At 39.9% G+C, this 7,066-nt stretch overlaps 2 long non-coding RNA genes across 2 annotated transcripts; one reads left to right on the top strand and one right to left on the bottom strand.

The window, feature by feature from the left end:
- Positions 1 to 569: 569 nt before the first annotated feature.
- Positions 570 to 6,027, bottom strand: LOC145552907 (uncharacterized). Its single transcript, XR_014089042.1, has 2 exons — positions 5,925 to 6,027; positions 570 to 782 (listed from the first exon to the last, which is right to left on the bottom strand). It is a non-coding gene; the product is annotated as an uncharacterized LOC145552907 (long non-coding RNA).
- Positions 1,149 to 6,537, top strand: LOC145552895 (uncharacterized). The gene is made up of 7 exons (XR_014089030.1): positions 1,149 to 1,443; positions 1,529 to 1,579; positions 1,684 to 1,884; positions 4,439 to 4,564; positions 4,642 to 4,691; positions 5,370 to 5,741; positions 5,854 to 6,537. It is a non-coding gene; the product is annotated as an uncharacterized LOC145552895 (long non-coding RNA).
- Positions 6,538 to 7,066: the final 529 nt, after the last annotated feature.

Here is a 7,066-nt window from a genome sequence, read left to right as displayed (position 1 = left end):
TGGCCCTGCCATCGTGGCCCTTTACGCCGTCGTGGCCCTGCGAGCCACCGTGGCGTTGCACGCCGTTGTGGCCCTGCCATCGTGGCCGGCGCCCTGTGTGCCGTTAAATGGTAATCTTTGAAAGTGTCTATATTGGTGTAGAAATGAGACTTTTGAAAGTGTTATTTGTGATAGTTGAATCAACACTCACAGTAGTTGAAATTAAACACATCAGTGTTAACTTACTCAACATTAGTGTATTTTGTCAAAAGTTAACACTAAGAACAGTGTAAAGTATATATTAACATAGAAATCTTCGTTTTGAAATACTACTACAGGGAATGCTGTGGTGGTGCAGGGGTTAAGCACAACCCACATATGAAGGCTCTAGTTTTCAATCCAGCTGTTGGGGGTTCGCTTCCCAGTCTTCCCCTTCTCTCATTACCCACATTGTCAATTTACTACCAAATAAAAGTCACTAGAGCAATTAAAACATTTTTCCCCCCAGAAACTACTGGCCATCAATAATCTCCAAATTCATTTTAAAAGACATTAGAAGCCACTTTAATCAACAAAAACACCGGCACCAGTTGCAGTACATAACCTACTTTTATTTCAAAACAACATCAAACAGCACTGACAGGAATATACAACAAAGGTCATACATTCATAGTACTTTGCACTGAAGGTGAAGCTTTGAAAGTTCATTGGAAGCGGCCATGGGTGGTCTTGTGGTCAATGATGGTGAAGTGTCTTTGGTGCTGATCTTGTTTTCACCAATCTGAAGGAGGAAGACTTCCAGCCTGGAAGGAGAAACAAGAAATATAGCAGAAACATTAGGATAATAAATAAATATTTTAAAAAGTAGTGTGAGCAAAACTAATCAGACTCATCTGTGTGTGTCACGGTCATATTCATTCAAATTACTCTGAGCACCTGGTTTACAAGACAAAGCATAAAAAAGTCAGAAATAATTACTAAAGAAATTAGTCAGCTTGCGTAAACGGAAAATAATGCCTCCATAAAAAATAGCCAGAAACATGATTTTTGTTGCATTTTAACATTTATCTGAGTACTGCCATGAAGTCAGCAAAATTTCTTACCACATTTTCCCGCATGTGTGAAGGATACAATGAACTGATTTTACACGATAACCTTCAAATTCAAGGACCACATTGTTACACATTTTATTTAGTACATGTGCTACATTTATTTTTTTCCTCCATCTAAAATTTGTTCATGGAAAAAGTACAAAGTTGCTACATTACAATCAACTTATAATCTGCTTATGACGTGGGGAAAGTTTGATTGTAAACTGTAACAATTTCTGGCTTCAAGGTCTAAACTTTTGCTTTATAAGCACAAGACTCACTAGACTCAATAGGACAGAAACATAATCTTTGGCTGCAAAACGTTCAAATCTTACAAGATTTAATTTCAGTCATATGTTAAAGAAACTCAAAGGTGAGTGGACCATTACTTTGAAGATTAAGAAGAATTCACTAAAGACTTTTATATATTTATCTTAATCTTTATGATTTTTTTTTAGACTTCTAGTCAGCTGATGATGGTTCTGAAGTTATGGCTCTTAATCCTTTTGGTTTGTGTTAAGTTTAATCTTAAAATGATAATTCATGGAATATCATCATTCTATCACCGTCCACTTGCTAACAAAGTATTCTTGTGTTTGTGCTTTTATTACAGGAATGGCTGAATCTCAAATCTTGGGCAAGGACTGGATGATTAATGTGCCATCAAGAATCTCTGTCCTTCAAAGCCAATGTGCGGTCAGTCCCTGTGTATACTCGCATCCCAAGTCCAGTAAAACATTGAACAATTTTCGGGCATTCTGGTTCAGATGGCGCTTGTTGGTCGCATCAAATATCCCCGAGTTGAGACTTTCACGTGAGTTCCACAATCGAATTTTGTTTTAAAAACTTCAAAATTCATTAGTTTGATTTATTCTGCATACTGAAATTGTCTTCCAGTTCCAGAGTTAAATGCTCATTAGAATTTAAAGTCTAATTACCTTTGAGAATGTGTTGCATTATTATTTCATCATTACCATTATATTACTTTAAAAAATGGCCTCAAAAGAACAATATTATCAACTTATCATACAGTAAAATGTTCCATGGTGACGGACTTGTTCACACATCCTCCAGAATCTTCAGATTAAACCGTGTTTCTGTCTGGACCCCATTTCATTGAAACAAATTTATACCTCGTCTGCAAACAGGACAAACCTGCTGCTCCTTCAAGTTGATTAATGTAGATGGTAAAATATATTCAGATGGTTTAGATTTTCAGTACATTTCTTTCTCAATTGATATTTTGACACAATTGACAGCTAATAAACACATACCTGAGAAAATAAATATTTTATGCTTTTATTTAACCCTCTGATGTGAAACTGGGTCTTTTTTGACCCGGTGAGGTCATGTAATCTTTTTGCAATATCTTTGTGATTAAAAGTTTTTATCACTACATATTCCAGGTGTTCCTCAAGAAACATGTTGCTGATATCATGCAATTCAAATGTTTAATTTATCTTTTATAAATTTTAGGAAATGGCATGTTTTACATCACTATCCCATTCTTCTGTGAGTGGGTCCAAAATGACCCGCATTCATTTCCTATGGAGTTTAATGGGAATCTTTGTTTCTTACCAACTTACCAAAAAAAAAACATTTTTTTGTGAACCAAACACACTGAGACCTAAGTGTCACCCCTAACTAATATTATTTTACACAGCAAGAACTCTTACATATATTATCTTTATTTTTTATCTCACAAATGTGTGTGTGTGTGTGTGTGTCAATCATGAGTACTGTGACAGCGTTATTGTCACAAATCAACATGTTAGCCTTTTTCAAAGTTAGCCAACACTAGTTATCTTACCAACTAGCTAACATTACCACCTGTACTGTATTGTGCATGTGTATTATTTGTGTGTGTTTGCATGTCTGTGTGTGTCTGACATCTTGGATGAGAAAACCAAGAGACGCAGTGTGTTAAATGACAAAACCTGTTGATCAATGTGTTCAATGTTCTTTTTTTATCATCTCAAATAAAATAAAAATTCATAGCTATAGAAATAAATGCATAAAAGTACAGAGTGTCTTCTTTGGGTCGGGGAGGAAGTCCTGCCCCAAGTGGAGGAGATCAAGTATCTCAGGATCTTGTTCACCAATGAGGGAAAAATGGAGCAGGAGATCGACAGGCGGATCGGTGCAGCAGTGAAGCGGCGCTGCACCGATCTGTCATGGTGAAGGGAGAGCTGAGCCAAAAAGCGAAGCTCTTGATTTACCGGTTGATCTACGTTCTTATCCTCATCTATGGTCATGAGCTTTGGGTCATGACCGAAAGAATGAGGTCACAGATACAAGCGGCCAAAATTAGATTTCCCTGTAGGGTGTCTGGGGTGGCTGCACAGTGGCGCAGTTGGTAGAGCTGTTGCCTTGCAGCAAGAAGGTTCTGGGTTCGATTCCCAGCCTGGGGTCTTTCTGCATGGAGTTTGCATGTTCTCCCTGTGTATGCGTGGGTTTTCTCCGGGTACTCCGGTTTCCTCCCACAGTCCAAAAACATGACTGTCAGGTTAATTGGCCTCTCCAAATTGCCCCTAGGTATGAGTGTGTGTGTGCATGGTTCTGTGTCCTGTGCGTCTCTGTGTTGCCCTGCGACGGACTGGCGACCTGTCCAGGGTGTACCCCGCCCCTCGCCCGAAACGTTGGCTGGAGATGGGCACCAGCAACCCTCCCGACCCCACTGAGGGAAAAAGGGTGCAAGAAAATGGATGGATGGATGGGTGTCTGGGGTCGCCCATAGAGGTGGGGTGGGAAGGTCAGATATCCAGGAGAGACTCAGAGTAGAGACTCTGCTCCTTCACGTCGAGAGGAGCCAGTTGAGATGACTCGGCATCTGGTCAGGATGCCTCCTGGACGCCTCCCTGGTGAGGAGTTCATGTCCCACCGGGAGGAGGTCTGTGGAAGACCCAGGACACGCTGACGATGTTTCTCTGGGAACGCCATGGGTTCCCCCAGAGGAGCTGGAACAAGAGGCTTGGGAGAGCAATCTCTGAGCCTCCTTCCTTAGGCTACTGACCCCACGACCCGACCCCGGATGGACGGACGGACGGATGGATGGTAGAAAAGAAAACTGGTTCTCATGTAACATTGCTTGATTGCAGATGTCTTTACATTAGCAAACATGTTTATAGGAAAAGCAGTAAAATTATACATTTCTTATTGCATTTTAACATTTATCTGAGTACTGCCATGATGTCAGCAACATTTTCTTACCACTTTTTTCCACTGATGAAAAATATTAAATTTCCATTTCATTTTTTTTTTCCTCCATCTGAAATTTGTTCATGGAAAAGTACAAAGTTGCTACATTACAATCAGCTTATGACGTGGGGAAAGTTTTATTGTAAACTGTAACAATTTCTGGCTTCAAGGTCCAAACTTTGGCTTTATAAGCACAAGACTCACTAGACTCAATAGGACAGAAACATAATCTTTGGCTGCAAAACGTTCAAATCTTACAAGATTTAATTTCAGTCATATGTTAAAGAAACTCAAAGGTGAGTGGACCATTACTTTGAAGATTAAGAAGAATTCACTAAAGACTTTTATATATTTATGTTTGGTTTCTTTTTAGTCTTCTGATGATGGATCTGAAGTTATGGCTCTCAATTCTTATGGTTTGTGGTAAGTTTAATCTTAAAATGATAATTCATGGAATATCATTCTATCACCGTCCACTTGCAAACTGTAAAAACACACTAGGAGGACCCGAAATCAGCCACGAGACAGGAGTGAGCAGAAAACCACAGATCTTTATTGGAGACAGCCAAGGGCGGCACACTGGATAACTAGCTGTAGCACTAGCTGGAAGATGGTGCGTGGGGGCGGAGGGAGAAGCGCAGATGCAGGGCAGCGTACTCACAACATAGGATCAGAGGAATAAAGTCCAGATCCAAGTTCTTGGTCAGCCGGGCCGAGGTCATACACGAAGGGGAAGACAGCAGAGTCCGAGGGAGTGGGCGTGAGCGGCGTCAGAGAACAGGCTAGGGTCGAGATCCGGGTAGGCAAAAACAGCAGTCCAACAAGGGAAGGCAAGAGGGGAAAATCCAAAGGACAAGAGCGAGGCAGTAACACTCAGGGCGTGGATGAAGAGCTAGAAACTACTTGCTGAAAGCGTTCGGTAATCTGGCAGTGTGCGGGTTGCAGAGGGAGGTTTAAGAAGGGGAGCAATCAGGGAGCGACACAGCTGCAGGGAATCAGGGAGATGAGGGACACGACATGGATGGACTCAAAACAAAAACAACAGGCACATGTCACCATTACAGCAAACAAAGTATTCTTATGTTTGTGCTTTTATTACAGGAATGGCTGAATCTAAATTCCTGCCCGAGGACTGGATGCTAAAAGTGCCATTAAGAGTCTCTGTCCTTGAAAGCCAATGTGCGTTCATTCCCTGTATATACGCGCATCCCACAGCATGTAAAAGATTGAAAACTTATTGGGCATTCTGGTACAGAGACCACTTGGTGGTCGCATCAAATATCCCCGAGTATGAACTTACAGAACAGTTCCGCGGTCGAACCAGAATGTTAGGAAGCGCTCAAAGCGGAAACTGCACCTGGCAGCTGAATGACGCCAGAATTGGAGACGCTGGTTTTTTTTACTTCAGAATTGAAATTCCAACACTTGACAGCCTCTCCTACTATAACTACCAGGTGAAGCTCGACGTCTTCGGTGAGTATATTGGAAACCTTTTCAGTAATTCTAAACCATTTACTTTAAGATAGTAAAACACGTTTAAATAACTACTTAACAAGTGATTTTGTGACAATTGTTGATTGTACAGAAGTTCCTAAACCTCCTGAGATGACTGTACGCTACAGGGATAAAGTGTTTGTCACCTGCAAAGTCACGCACGTCTGTCCAGCATCTCCTCCAAATTTCTCCTGGAGCCTCTCAGGAACGATGACAGTGATGACAAAACGGGAGGATACATTGATGTGGTCAACAACGTCGACCATCACCTTCATACTTGAAGAAGCCTTATATTACAAGCCTATAGAATGTACGGTGAAATTCCTGGGCGGGAAGACCACAAAGGGCTCTAAAATTCTCTCCAAGTATAGGAGTCCAGTATATAATCCTAAATTAGAAGAATATTTTAAGAGCTATCTGCCATACTGACAAAGTGATTTTACCCTGAATTAGTAAAACTACAAAAAAGAAAAAGAAAAAATTACATTCAGAGAGAAAGGAAATTCTTATTGATGCATACTTTGATTCATTTCACCTTCTGAGTTGAACTTTACCTGAATCTTTTGAACACGTCTGAGAGGCACAAAAGTTAGGAATGTTTTTTTTATCTTTAATGATTTTCTAATAAGATTTATGGAATAATCTTGTTTTGCTGTTTTTTTTTTCTTTTACTCATCAACTGTAAGATCATACACCGACTATTAAATTTACGTAATACTCCAAAGTCTATAAATTGTCCTATTCTTTTGTATTAAATCTTTCATCAACATGCTAAGATTATAACATTTGTGTTTTTTATCTCTCAACTTTTGTCTCAATTATCTGGAGTGTGTGAAGTGGGGGACTGTCGTGGCTGCAGCCTCCCGTTTGTGTTGAGAACCTTTTTATTTAGCACTTCAAATAGGCCACAGAGAACCTTCATCAACAGAAGAATCGCACAAATAACGGCCCTTTAAATCTACATTGCATGATTTACTGGATAAATTGTGCTGCCAGCTAAATATTTTTACCAGTGGGAGAGCCCCTTAGAAAGGAAATGTGGATAAAATATATATGGAAACATGAACTTTTTTCTATTAAACTGAATATGATAGTCGTTCCTCTTTCAAAGACTGAGATAATGACCTGATGCACTGACGAAAAGAGGGGAAGTAAAATTAAAATTACTTATTTTTGGCATTTTCCATGCTTCTGAATCACATAGCATATCACATAGTTATGCATTGCTAACTTTTAAATGGTAATCTTTGAAAGTGTCTATATTGGTGTAGAAATGAGACTTTTGAAAGTGTTATTTGTGATAG

Source organism: Poecilia reticulata, chromosome 9 (assembly GCF_904066995.2).
Source record: "Poecilia reticulata chromosome 9, P_reticulata-male-v2, whole genome shotgun sequence".
Classification (NCBI taxonomy): domain Eukaryota; kingdom Metazoa; phylum Chordata; class Actinopteri; order Cyprinodontiformes; family Poeciliidae; genus Poecilia; species Poecilia reticulata.
Note: the sequence above shows the minus strand (reverse complement) of the source record. Positions and strands in the feature narration are given on the sequence as shown.